Source organism: Balaenoptera musculus, chromosome 2 (assembly GCF_009873245.2).
Source record: "Balaenoptera musculus isolate JJ_BM4_2016_0621 chromosome 2, mBalMus1.pri.v3, whole genome shotgun sequence".
Lineage (NCBI taxonomy): Eukaryota > Metazoa > Chordata > Mammalia > Artiodactyla > Balaenopteridae > Balaenoptera > Balaenoptera musculus.
The window spans coordinates 96,616,643-96,629,131 of NC_045786.1; the positions used below are offsets into that span (position 1 = coordinate 96,616,643).

The following is a 12,489-nucleotide window of genomic DNA, read 5'->3' on the forward strand; positions in this document are numbered from 1 at the left end:
CGAACTAAGCCCCATTTTATTTAACATTAAAAATTATCATGAAAAGAGAGTACATGTTCAAATCTGCTGGCTTGCAGTTTATTCCTGGTAGAAACAAAATCCTGGGCAATACCAGATTTGAGTAGGCATGGTACCTTGTTCATATTTGGGTACCCCAGTTATTTGTTAAATGAATAAGTAAATGCCAATGAACAAAGCAGTGGAAGTTTAGCCTTCATGTGAACAAGTATGTAGTAAAATAACCAACACTGCTTGTAGAATGATAGGTTGAGTTATTATTTAAATCACGACAAGGACCCCCAAATCAATATATGCTTGTTAATAAAAATAGCCCTAGCACTCTCATTCTCCTTGATCACTAGATCACATTGCCAGCAGATGCAGTTCTGAGAAAAGGTAGTGAATATCTAATTAAATTGACTTGGATCATATTGAGCTTCTTGTTAGTATGCTGAAAACATTTGCAAGGTGGAGAGTATAGCCATCAGTGATCTATTCATTGACTGTAACAATATGATTTGACTCATAGAAGGTATAAGATTCAGGACTGAGAATAGGAAGCTTCTAATCAAGGGAGAGCCCATCACTGTCTTCCTAACCATCAGCATTATATGGAGTGGTTATGATACTGATTATGTTGTGGCATACACTGATACATTCATTATCCTGGAAAATAGAGGACTTACTTAAAGGATAGGACCAAAATGTCCTCATATTCATGATAGGGGTGAACCTAGAAAAATATGACAACTTCCTTAAAATTATTAACTTCACCTCTTACCTCATCAACTTCTTAACCTCTTTGCACAGTGGAAAACAAGCCGCATTACAGTCTGTGACCTTGTTGACATTCACAAGACTGAATGGTTGCTATAGCAGGCTGGTTGCTATGGGTATGTTATTGCAGGAACCTTATTCCTGCTTCTTTCTATTGACACTGCTGCAGCTGTTGGCAAGGTACTTTCTGAGTTAAATGGGAAGCTCACCATCATGACACCTCTGCACCTATGCCCACCAGGCACACCTGTCAAATACACAGTGGCCAGAAAGTAATGGAGCAAGCATCTGCTAGACCCAAGAACCTGTGATTTCCCTTTGCTGCTGTGACTAGTTATTCTCTTTAATACTTAAACAAGTTCAGTTATTGATAAAATGATTTTGGCTATGACAAACATGCTATTCACATTAGGACCCTGGGGCCTCTATCCCTATAGCAGTAGCCAGCAGACCATCTCTCTTAACTCTTCCCTCTTTATCTTCCCTTTCCTCCTAAAACACACAGTGGAAAAATTACTATTTCACATGTAAACCTTTTCCCAGATTTCCATGGGTGTAGGTTCGGGGCCAGAGATATTCTTGTATTCTGTGTCATTAGTAAAATTTGGTAGGTTGGAACAGAGGAGGTACACATGTCAGCCTAAAATGCATTTGTAACCAAAAGGTAAGCTAAGTCTCATAATCATCAGAAAAATAACTTGTGGGGGGAAAGGAAGGGAAGGGAGGGAGGGAAGGAGAGATGGGGAGAGAAAGAAAGAGAAGAAGGAAGGGAGGAGGGGAGAGAGGATTCTGCCTTGGTGTAAGTTCTATAAGTCCTGCACTTAGACTGTTTCATTTGGTTCTGGTTGTAGTATCTCAAGAGGAATTTTGTCAAGAGCAAAGGGAATTGGAAAGGAGTATGAGAAGGATGAACAAGGTCATTCTATATTTAGTGTTCTAGAACTGGCAAGAGACAAATTTAGGAAAATAGAAAAGTATAGAGTGGCTTTCTCAGGGAAGAGCAAACTACTGGAACTTGCTACTCTGAGAGCTACAACATTGTGGGAATGGTTAAATAAATTATTCCCATGGGATATCCCATTAAATATCCCAATGGGATATTTCAGTGCTAAAGCCTATATATATTAACACATAAAAATGCATATGATTTAACAAGATAGAAAATTACACGTATACTTTGACAACATCTATGTAAAAACAACTGTATGAATTGAGACTAAAAGGGAAGATCAAAAGATCAAATTGTATTTACTCCCACAGTAGGCTGGCCCATTCCTATCAACAGCGAAGCCTGTACTTCCCACTGGTGGCCATTTCTTAACTGTACTTCCTGGGAAGTGGGGAAATGTGGGATGGGGTGAGGGGAATGAGTAGAAATTTTCTAAATAACTTTAACCTTATGCTTTGATAACCACGTGACAACCTGTGCAAAATATCTGTGTCTTATGGTAGACCAGGAATAAGAGGATTCTCTAATTTTCTCCCAAGAGGTGATTTTATTTTTAAAAGTGAGAGTTGGGAGAAAGGAGTGAATGAGGGATGGGGAAGAGAGACTCTAGTACTCATCTAAGCTCATGACTTTGCTGTTAAAAATGAGGGACCTGAGACTGAAAGGGGATTTTTGTTGTTGTTGTTGTTTTGTATTTTAAACATTTTATCATTCTAGATCTATTTGAGACAAGCCTGTGAACTTATAAACATCCAAGAGCATGGTTAGAAAGACATTTGAGATAGTATTAGGGGCAGGGGCTTTTTAACTTCTGAACTAAGGGACATCTCAACTCAAGAGAGAGAAATTACTATTAAACTATGATCTTGCGTGGTCCTGGGCTTAAGAGTCTTGTATCTGCTCAACCTATAGCAAGTGAAGAGGATGGTTTGCAGAGTGATGAACTCATGTTGCATAGGCTTCCTTCTAGTATTGAAAAAAATATACAGCTCTGTACAGTCAACAATAACAGGCCATTTTAACAGATGGCAATCTTTTGTTCTGTGGTCTTCCATTCGTGTGGTATTTGGTGTTTCTAAACTGTTATATGATTTTCACACTATTGGGTAACGTTAGTAGAATAGTAATTGCTTTTTTAAATACCTCGTACTTGCAGTAATGGCTTTGGAATGACAGTGGATAATATTAACTAAATAAGTTTGAAGATCAGTTTGTGTCTTGGTTTTGTTACTTTTAACTATAATTTTGAGTTATCTTTTTCTCTCCATTATATTGAGAGTTGATTAAAATTTTGACCAATTGGCAGAGTTAGTATTCTTTTCCTTTTCTTTCCTCCCCCCGACCCCCACCCCCCAAATATAGAGATTGATTAAAAAAGAGGTTTTTTGAGGTTTTTTTGGTTTTGGTTTTGGTTTCACTGTCAGTAGTTAACCATATTATTGAGCTGTACTTTCTCAACTTCTGACTATGGATATGGTTACAGAAAATTTAGGAGTACCCTTCCCAGGACAAGAAAACTTGCTATGTGAAAAAGGAACACATTTTAGAGAATAGAGTTGATTCCAACTCTACTAGACAACTTTGTATCTTGGTGTCATTGATGGTTTCCAAAATGTGTAAATATTTGTAAATTCACTCCTGAACAACAGCAAAATAAAAACTGCTGTATAAGGAAGAACTCACTAATATCTGTTTCTTGATTCCATAATATTTTATTTTTCGATTTCATTCATTTATTTAACAAATATTCATTGAGTACTTACTGTGTGACAGGCCCTATGCTTACTGCTAGGAGTATAATGGTGAGCATCTGCCTAGAGTCTAGTAATTAATGTCTATGTTAATTACTAATTAATTACATAATTAGTTGTTAGTGTCTACAGATATTAATCAAATAAACCATCTAAAACATAAAATTGCAGCTACGACAAGTATTACAAAGGAGCAGTACATGAGGCCATGAGGAGGAATTTAAACTGGTCAAAGATTATGAAAGGCTTTCTTGAAGTAAGGTTTGAGTGTGAGAAATTTCTCCAATTGGACAGTATCTGATTAAGTGCAGGGAAGGAAGAGTGTTTCCATCCCACCGATGGCTGTGAGCAAAGGCCTCTAGCAGGCAGGAGAGCAGCCTGGTGCGTAGTATGAGGCTGAGAGAAAGCTAGTGTGGCTGCAGTGCTGAGAGTGAGTTGAGAGTGATATGTGAAGAGGCTGAAGTCGGTAGATTTGGGTAGAATTTACTTAGGTGGTTTTATTTGTAAGTACTCATCAAGGTGTCCAGTTTGATACACTTTTCTATTTGTGCATTCTACCTCAATTAAAAAGTTTGCTTAAAATTTGTTTGGGTTCACTTCAGAGAATATTTTAGAAGGATCCAAAGTTTTATACAAAAGAGCACCTTAGTAATTCTCTTATATCCACTCCTGGTTACCACTCTCCCTTCACTAGAGGCAGCCACTATCCTGGCTTCAATCACCATGGGTTATTTTTGTCTATTGTTAAACATAAAATAATTGGAATCATAATATTTATGAGTTTATATCTGGCTTCTGTTGATCCGTTTTATGTCTATGAGATACTTCTGTGTTTGCACAGAGCAGTAACTTGGTGCACTTTTATTGTAGCATATATCCCAATGTATAAATATACCATATTTTGTTTATTCATTCTACTCTGGATGGTCATTTGGGCTCTTTCTAGTTTGGGGCTGTTACAGAATATTTTGTATATATCTTTTGGTGTACTTGTAGACTCACTTCCATTAGAAATGTGTATAGGAGTCAGATTGCTAGGTTATAGGGTATGCATATGTTCCACTTTAGTAGATATTACCATATAGTTTTCCAAAATGGTTGTTCCAATTTATACTCCCACCAGTAATATATGAGAGGTCCAGTTGTTCCACGTCCTTGTCAGCACATGGCATTGCCACTTTAAAAAAAAAAAAATGTTACTCATTCTGGTGGTATATAATGTTACGCATTATGATTTTAATTTGCATTTCTCTGCTGAGATTGAAAAGTTTTTATATGTCTTTTGGCCATTTCGATATTATTTTTTAAATTTATTTAATTTATTTTCTTTTTGGCTACATTGGGCCTTCGTTGCTGCGCGCAGGCTTTCTCTAGTTGTGGTGAGCGGGGGCCACTCTTCGTTGCGGCGTACGGGCTTCTCATTGCAGTGGCTTCTCTTGTTGCAGAGCACGGGCTCTATGCGTGTGGGCTTCAGTAGTTGTGGGTCATGGGCTCTAGAGCCCAGGCTCAGTAGTTGTGGTGCACGGGCTTAGTTGCTCCATGGCATGTGGGATCTTCCCAGACCAGGGCTCAAACCCGTGTCCCCTGCATTGGCAGGTGGATCCTTAACCACTGCGCCACCAGGGAAGGCACCATTTAGATATTCTTTTTTGGTAGTGCCCTGTCAAATCTGTTGACAGTTTTTCTGTTTTATCCTCTCTTTCTCTCATATTGACTTAGGAGTTCTTTATATTTCTGATATTTTAAGTCCTTTGTTAGATAGGTGAGTTGCAAATATTTTTTATTCTGTGGTAGAAAAATATCTTCTACTCTGCTTAAAAATTTTAATTATCAATTTTTTCCTTTATTATTAGATAAGGCATCTCTATACCTTGGTTTTGGAATCTTTACCTACCCAAAAGTCAGAAAAGTATTATCCTATACAGTCTTTTAGAAGCTATTGTTCACTTACACATTTAGATGTGCACTTGAAATTGATTTGAGTATAGTGTGAACTAGGGGTAAAGATTCATTTTTTTTTTGTCCCAAATGGATATCCATTTGTCCCAGTATTATATATTGAAAAGACCTCACTATACCACATTGTCATCTTTGACGTAAATTAAGTGATCTTATACATGTGGATCTGTTTCTGAATTCCCTATTTTCTTCTGTTGGTTCATTTATTCCTTCTTGTGCCATTAGAACACTTTTTAAATTACTGCAGCTTTATAATAAGTTTGCTCTCTGGTAGTGTAATTTCTCCAACTTTTTTCTTTTTTAAGAGTGCTATGCTTTTTTTCAGCTATTTTAGATCAGGTTGCCAGTTTCTACAAAAATAATCCACTGGCATTTTGATTGGGATTATACTGAATCTATAAATTAATTAGAAGAGATCTGGCATCATTACAATATTGAATCTTTAATCCATGAATGTAGTATATCCCTCCATTTATTTGGGTCTTCTTTAATTCCTCTTAATGTTTTGAAGTTTTTTGTGTAGAAGTCATTCACATATTTTTTTAGATTTATGTCTGAGTGTTTTTGATGCTAATGCCAATGTGTATTAGTTTGTTAGGGCTGCCATAACAAAGTACCGCAGAGTGAGTGGCTTAAACAATAGAAATTTATTTCGTCCAGTTTACAGGCTAGAAGTCCAAGATCAAAGTGTCAGTAGGATTGCTGTCATTCTGAGGCCTCTTTCATTGGCTTACAGATGACCTTCTCCCTATGTCTTCATATGGTCTTCCTGTGTCTGTGAGTATATCTGTGACCTAACATAAGGTATAGAAGACCTACTCTTCTTATAAAGACATAGTCATAGTGGAGTAGGGCCCATGCATATGACCTCATTTTACCCTATTTACTTCTTTCAAGGACTAATCTCCAAATACAGTCACTGGGGTGTTTGGGGTACTGGGGTACAGTCTGAGGTACTGGGGGTTTAAGACTTCAACATTCGAATTTTGTGGAGACACAGTTCAGCCTATAATACAGTGATATCAAATTACTTGTTGCTGACATATAGACATACAATTTTAATTTTGCATATTGACCTTGTATTAATTATATAGTGATCTTGCTAAACTCACTTATTAATCTAATAGTATTTCTGTTAACTGTTTTGGATTTTTGTGCATAATTACATCACCTGTGAATAACGGCAGTTTTATTTCTGATCTCAGAATGAAAGCCTTTAGTTATTTCACTGTTAAGAGGATACTTGCCATGGGCTTTTTGTAGACACTTTTATCAGATTACGGTAGCTTTCTTTCTATTGCTCATGTTTCTTGTTTGTTTGTTTGTTTTTTAATCATGAACTGACTGTGAAGCTCTTAGACTGTATGAATGTTAATTGTTACTGTAATGGGGACAAGTTGGTAGAATTTATTGATGGATAATTTTGATATGGAGAATGGTGGAAAAGAGAAATTTCTTGTTTGAAGTATGAAGTTTTGTTGAAAAAGTTAAGAATTCAGCCATCTAGTATTTTTAAAGTTACAGGTATTTATAATCATCAACACTTGAGTATTTTAACATGATTTTTATTTTTTTTAGTTCTTGCCAACTAATGTTGTTATCCAGTTTATTTTCAGTTAATAATGGAAATAACTGCTCTGGTTTCTTTGCTTTGGTATTTTGGAGTTTGGTGCTCCAAAATAGTGAGTATGTGCAAAAGTTAAACTGTGCATTGCACAAATAGCTATCATTTTAGAGAAATCTGAAAATCATTAAAAAGTATGTCATTCAGAAATAGATGGATGACAAGGAGTAGTCATGATGGTAATAGTAATAGTAATAATAATAATAGTAGTTATTAGTAATAATAACTAAAGGTTGTAATAGTAATAATAACTAAAGGTAATATTTTTTGAGCAAATAAAAATTGCCTACTTTTGAGCAGGCACTGTTCTAAGTGATTTACATGTATTAATATACTCCTTACATTAACTCTATACTACTATTTTATCGTTCCTTTTTACAGATAAGGAGACTTAGGCACAGAAAGATAAGTAACTTTTGCCAGGCCACGCAACTAATAAATGATTGAATCATAATTTGAACCTAGGCAGTTGCCTCCAGAGCTTTCTCTAGAAGGCTATGTTAGGCTGGGATAGAAATCTTCAATTTTAAAATAGAATCCTAAAATAGATAGGTAGTAGTACATTTTAATCTCAGACTCAAAAAATACAGCAGGAGCAATAAAAATGTTATTAAAATACCCTCATCTGAAATACAATAGTTCTTCACATTATGACTTCATTATTTGTCCCTGTGCATTTACTAGGTACATGGTTCCTCTCCCTCCTGTTATTCTTAAACCATTTGTCTAACTCTGTGCCTAATTACTCCCCTTCCTACATCAAGCCACTTCACATGTTTTATTTGTGACTATGGACGAGAGAATGTTGGTAGATCAGCATGAATCTACTACTTTTGAATAAAGAACTTAAAAGTTAGTGATCTTCCTAAGGTAGAAAATAGAACCATGTTAAAGATGACACTAAAAATCAGATAAAAGTAGTTCACACATTTGGATCTATGTTTGTCAAGTTCTGTCTTGTGTCTAGTAAACCAAAATAGTGGACTTCATTATTCATTTTTTTCTACACCTTTGCCCTGATGTTTCAGTGCAGTGGTTACAAGCCCAGACTCTGGAGCCAACCTGCCCTAGTAGTTGTATGTTCTTGAATAAGTTACTTAATCCCTCTGTGCTTCAGTTTTCTTATTAGTAAAATCAAAAGTAAAGGAACATATCTTATGAAGTTACAATGAAGATGGAATAAGATAATACATGTGAAACCCTTAGCAAAGAGCATGCACTTATTTAACACCTCAGTGATTGTCAGCAATGCTCTCAGACTTGAAAATCTCAGTCAGCGAAGGCCATGGGAAATAATCCTTAGTGAGAAAATGTTTCTGAATCTTAGGAAATCTTATTCCTATAGATTACTATTACTGATAAAGAGGGAGGGAAATTTGTGGATTACCTTCTAGCACCCACATGATAAACAATTTTCATTTGTTAGTTGGCAAATATTCTTATTTCTGAGTGAAAAACTTGAATAACATAATAGGTGAATTTAATTGTCTTCCTTCATTGGCCTTATGTTTGATGTTGACCATGGAAGTTCAGATGATTAATTGAAAATGCCACTGAGAAAGTGATTATAGGAAGAACTTGAAAGAACTTGGTTTAGGACATTAATTTCAGTAACAGTTTACTTTGTAGAAAAATTTTCTTTATCTACGAATCCAGTCATTTCACTTTGACCAAGCAAGGTAGTCAGCTAACCTTATGGCATTCTTGTTGACTCTGTGCCAGGCACTGTATATCGATATCCATTAATTTTCTCTTCCCTAATGTTGCGCAGCCTTTTATCTGTCTTCATTTTTCTGTTCTTTAAAAAAGAATATATATACATATATATGTATCTTTAAATTCCCAAAGCAATCTGAGATGGCACAGTGTGTTTAAGCATTGTGGATTTCGTCAGACATCACATTCTTCCAGATATATTTTTCCAAATGGAAAGATGGCTCAACATTTTCTATTATTATTTTAGATGAAATGTTCTGCAATATGTTGTTGACATTGTACTGAAGTAAATACTGTATGCTCAAGTCTCTCAGGAACCCTCATGAAAATGAGATGCGTGTCCCAGGAGGCTATCTCAGAAAAGAAAAATTCTAAATAAAATAGCATGAATGAAGAGGCACAGAAGAATTTATTATAAGAAAATATTCTTTTTGTACATTCCTGGACCTAAAGAAAGTGAAAGGTTGGCACAACAGATTGCTATCATTTTATGGCTCTATGTGGTCACGTACACATAATAATTTATAATAGTTTTCCTTTTCTAGTCAAATAGACTGAAGGTATTTTGTTTTACAATGATGGAATGTAGTTCATTTATTAGCTATATTCCACATTCACTTGATCCACTACAAATCTCTCTTTATAACTGACAATTCAGGCTGCTTTCTTTTCTGGTTTTGGGGGATATATTTTCCTTTAAGAGGGACTAAGTGGGAGCCACAGAAATCTCACACTTTACTTAGTGAAGTGTAGATTCACCCAAGAATTGAGGTGCAGTTGAAAAAGGGCCAGTGATCCTAGAGTAGATTTAGTCCAAGTACAAAGATAAATGCTCAGTCTTCTTTTACCCTTGGGTGTTTTAAGTTTAGGTGCACCTCCTGCATGAAGAGCATTGCTTCAGGGCTTATGCATTTTCAGTGATTTTGTCTAATTGTTTGCTTGCCAAAAATAGTTTTTTGCTACTTTTTAAAAGTAATCGTTATTAGGTTGTTAATTAAGAAAAATGTTTGGGCGTCCCTGGTGGCGCAGTGGTTGAGAATCTGCCTGCCAATGCAGGGGGCAAGGGTTTGAGCCCTGGTCTGGGAAGATACCACATGCCGCGGAGCAACTGGGCCCTTGAGCCACAATTACTGAGCCTGCGCGTCTGGAGCCTGTGCTCCGCAACAAGAGAGGCCGCGATAGTGAGAGGCCCGCGCACGGCGATGAAGAGTGGCCCTCGCTTGCCACAACTAGAGAAAGCCCTCGCACAGAAACGAAGACCCAACACAGCCATAAATAAATAAATAAATAAATTCAAATTAAATAGCTAGTCATCATCTTAAGTTATAAAAAAAAAAAGAAAAATGTTTAAAAAATCTTGTAATCCCATACCCAGATAACCTTTGCTGACATTCTAAAAAATAGTGCATTATTAGACAAATAGAATTGCACATGAAGGTATAGAATTTGTTTTCCATCCCCCCAAAGCAAAATATTTAGTAGTTTTAATATATTGCACCAGAAAAAATGGTTTTTATATTTAATATTTCATTATGTAAACGAAAAGCATCTTATTCTGTGTACACTGTAATATGAACATGAGAAAGATATGGGCTCTTTCCTGCAAAAGTTTGGTGAATAAGTTTTGGTTGTAATTCTAGTTAATATTTATTAGTATGCATCTTATTCTATTTATGATGTATTAGTTGGGTCTGTTTTAAGATAGAAAAAAATGTTTTAAGGACAGAAGGGAAGCCAATGTCATAAAACTCTAGAGCAAGGGACTGGAGTACTTTCAAAACTCTTCTCTCTTATTTCTGCTTCTCTTTAAAAATCCACTCTATTTTCTCTGAAAAGACTGGTTTTCTCAGATCCTCAGATTATGTGGTAGAAAACATGGCTGCTCCTAGTTTTCAAGGTTATAACTCCCTTTTCAAGAGTCCGTCTTAGCCTGAGATTGAAATCTATTAGTTTCAATTTCAAATTTCTGAGAAACAAACTGTTGGCCAGCTTGGAGTGCCCAGTTTTGAACCAATTAGTTATTCCCACAGGGACCAAATCATCTTGTAAAAAATAGTTGTGGTTACCACATGGATGGTAGGTGGGTGTTTTGCACAAAAGAGATGCTGGACAGACAACTAAGTATGTATTTACTGTATTCATTGACTGAAATTACAAGATGCTAGGTGATTTTATAGCTTGCTATGCACAAAGTTGCAGTATCAATCTTGTATTTTTAGGGAATTTAGTATTAATAAAATTCAGAGTCTCATTTTTTTCTGATTTGAAATGTCTATGGCCCTCAACCAGATTTTTAAATTCCATTTGCCTGATTATAATTTCCTTTCCTCATCATTTTTATCTCTTTCATAGCCCTGTAGAACTTTATCTTACATAATGTACAATTTATTCTTTTTTTGTTCTTTTCAAACTAATATTTAATTACTTAAACTAACTAGTGATTTGTGGTCTCCTAAACCCCAGAAGCATTTAGGGAAGAATAGTGGGTACTAGGAAGGGCCCTGGACTCAGAAGCAGGAGTTCCAGTGTGAGTTTTGAATTCCCCACTTACCATATTACTGTAATCCAAATAGAGCAATACTATAAACTGTCAATTTAATTACAGGCTAGTGTGAGAAGGATCAAATAAGATAATATATATGAAATTACTTCATAAATTCAGAAATATTCTATCCAAACAGTTTTTAGACATTTGACTTTGACAGAGGGAGAGTGAAGCATGAGAAAAGGAAGCCTTGCCCTGCCAACTGATCAGAGACTGATGAAGGCATGTGATTTGTTAGAAGAACAAAAGAGAGTTGAAAAGAACAGCTGGCCACATTTATGATATGTATAAATGAGAAATTACATTAGCTATTAAATATTGCTTATATCTAAAAATAATCCATGCTGATCTTTTGAGCAGAGGGTGAACCATAGAATAAACTTGTCTTTGTAATGACCTGATCCTGTAATGGGGTTGACAAGGGAGAATAAGACCATTTAATTATTTTGACATAATAACATATCTTGATACCTGAATTGTGTAGTAATGATGTAAACATTAATAAGACAACACATGGCAACACAAAAAATCTTAATCCCCTTCTCCAAGAATTCCTAATTCTGAACTTTTGATGTGTTCCCCATGTGCCATTCAATCCCCATCCCCTTCCCTGCCACCCATGGAACTTTTGGCTCTACTACTTACTAGCTGTGTGACCTTGGACAAGTTATTTAACTCTTTGTACCTTAGTTTTTTCATCTGAAGGATATTAGTAATACCTACTGCAGAGGATTGTTGTGAAAATTAAATTACACTAATACATGTTAAATATTTAGAACAGTATCTGGTATGTGGTAAGTGGTCAAAAAATGTTAAAATAATCATTTTATTGTTTTTTCATTTAACGACATTTTCATTATTTTGCTACTTTGTAGAAACTTCTGAAATTTTGTTAAAAATAAGAAATGTTTACTTGCATTTAGTTTCTGAAAATAATACTTTCTCTCTCTTCTTGAAATTTTTATTAGGAAAAATTTCAAACATACACAAAAGTAGAAAGAATAGTGTAACTAACCCAATTACCCATTAACTATTGCGTTTGACAGCCTCTAAGATGGTCCCTAATGATCTCTGCTTTCTAGTGTTCCTGCCCTTTTGTAATCTTCTCCCTTTGCATGTGGGCTGGACCTAATGACTTTTTTTTTAATTTTTAAAATTTGTTTATTGA

The 12,489-nt window shown here is 35.5% G+C and overlaps 1 protein-coding gene across 2 annotated transcripts in view; it reads left to right on the forward strand.

The window, feature by feature from the left end:
* Positions 1–12,489, forward strand: part of DPH6 (diphthamine biosynthesis 6) — a 167,313-nt gene that overhangs the window by 44,334 nt on the left and 110,490 nt on the right. The gene's annotated exons all lie outside the window — the stretch shown is intronic.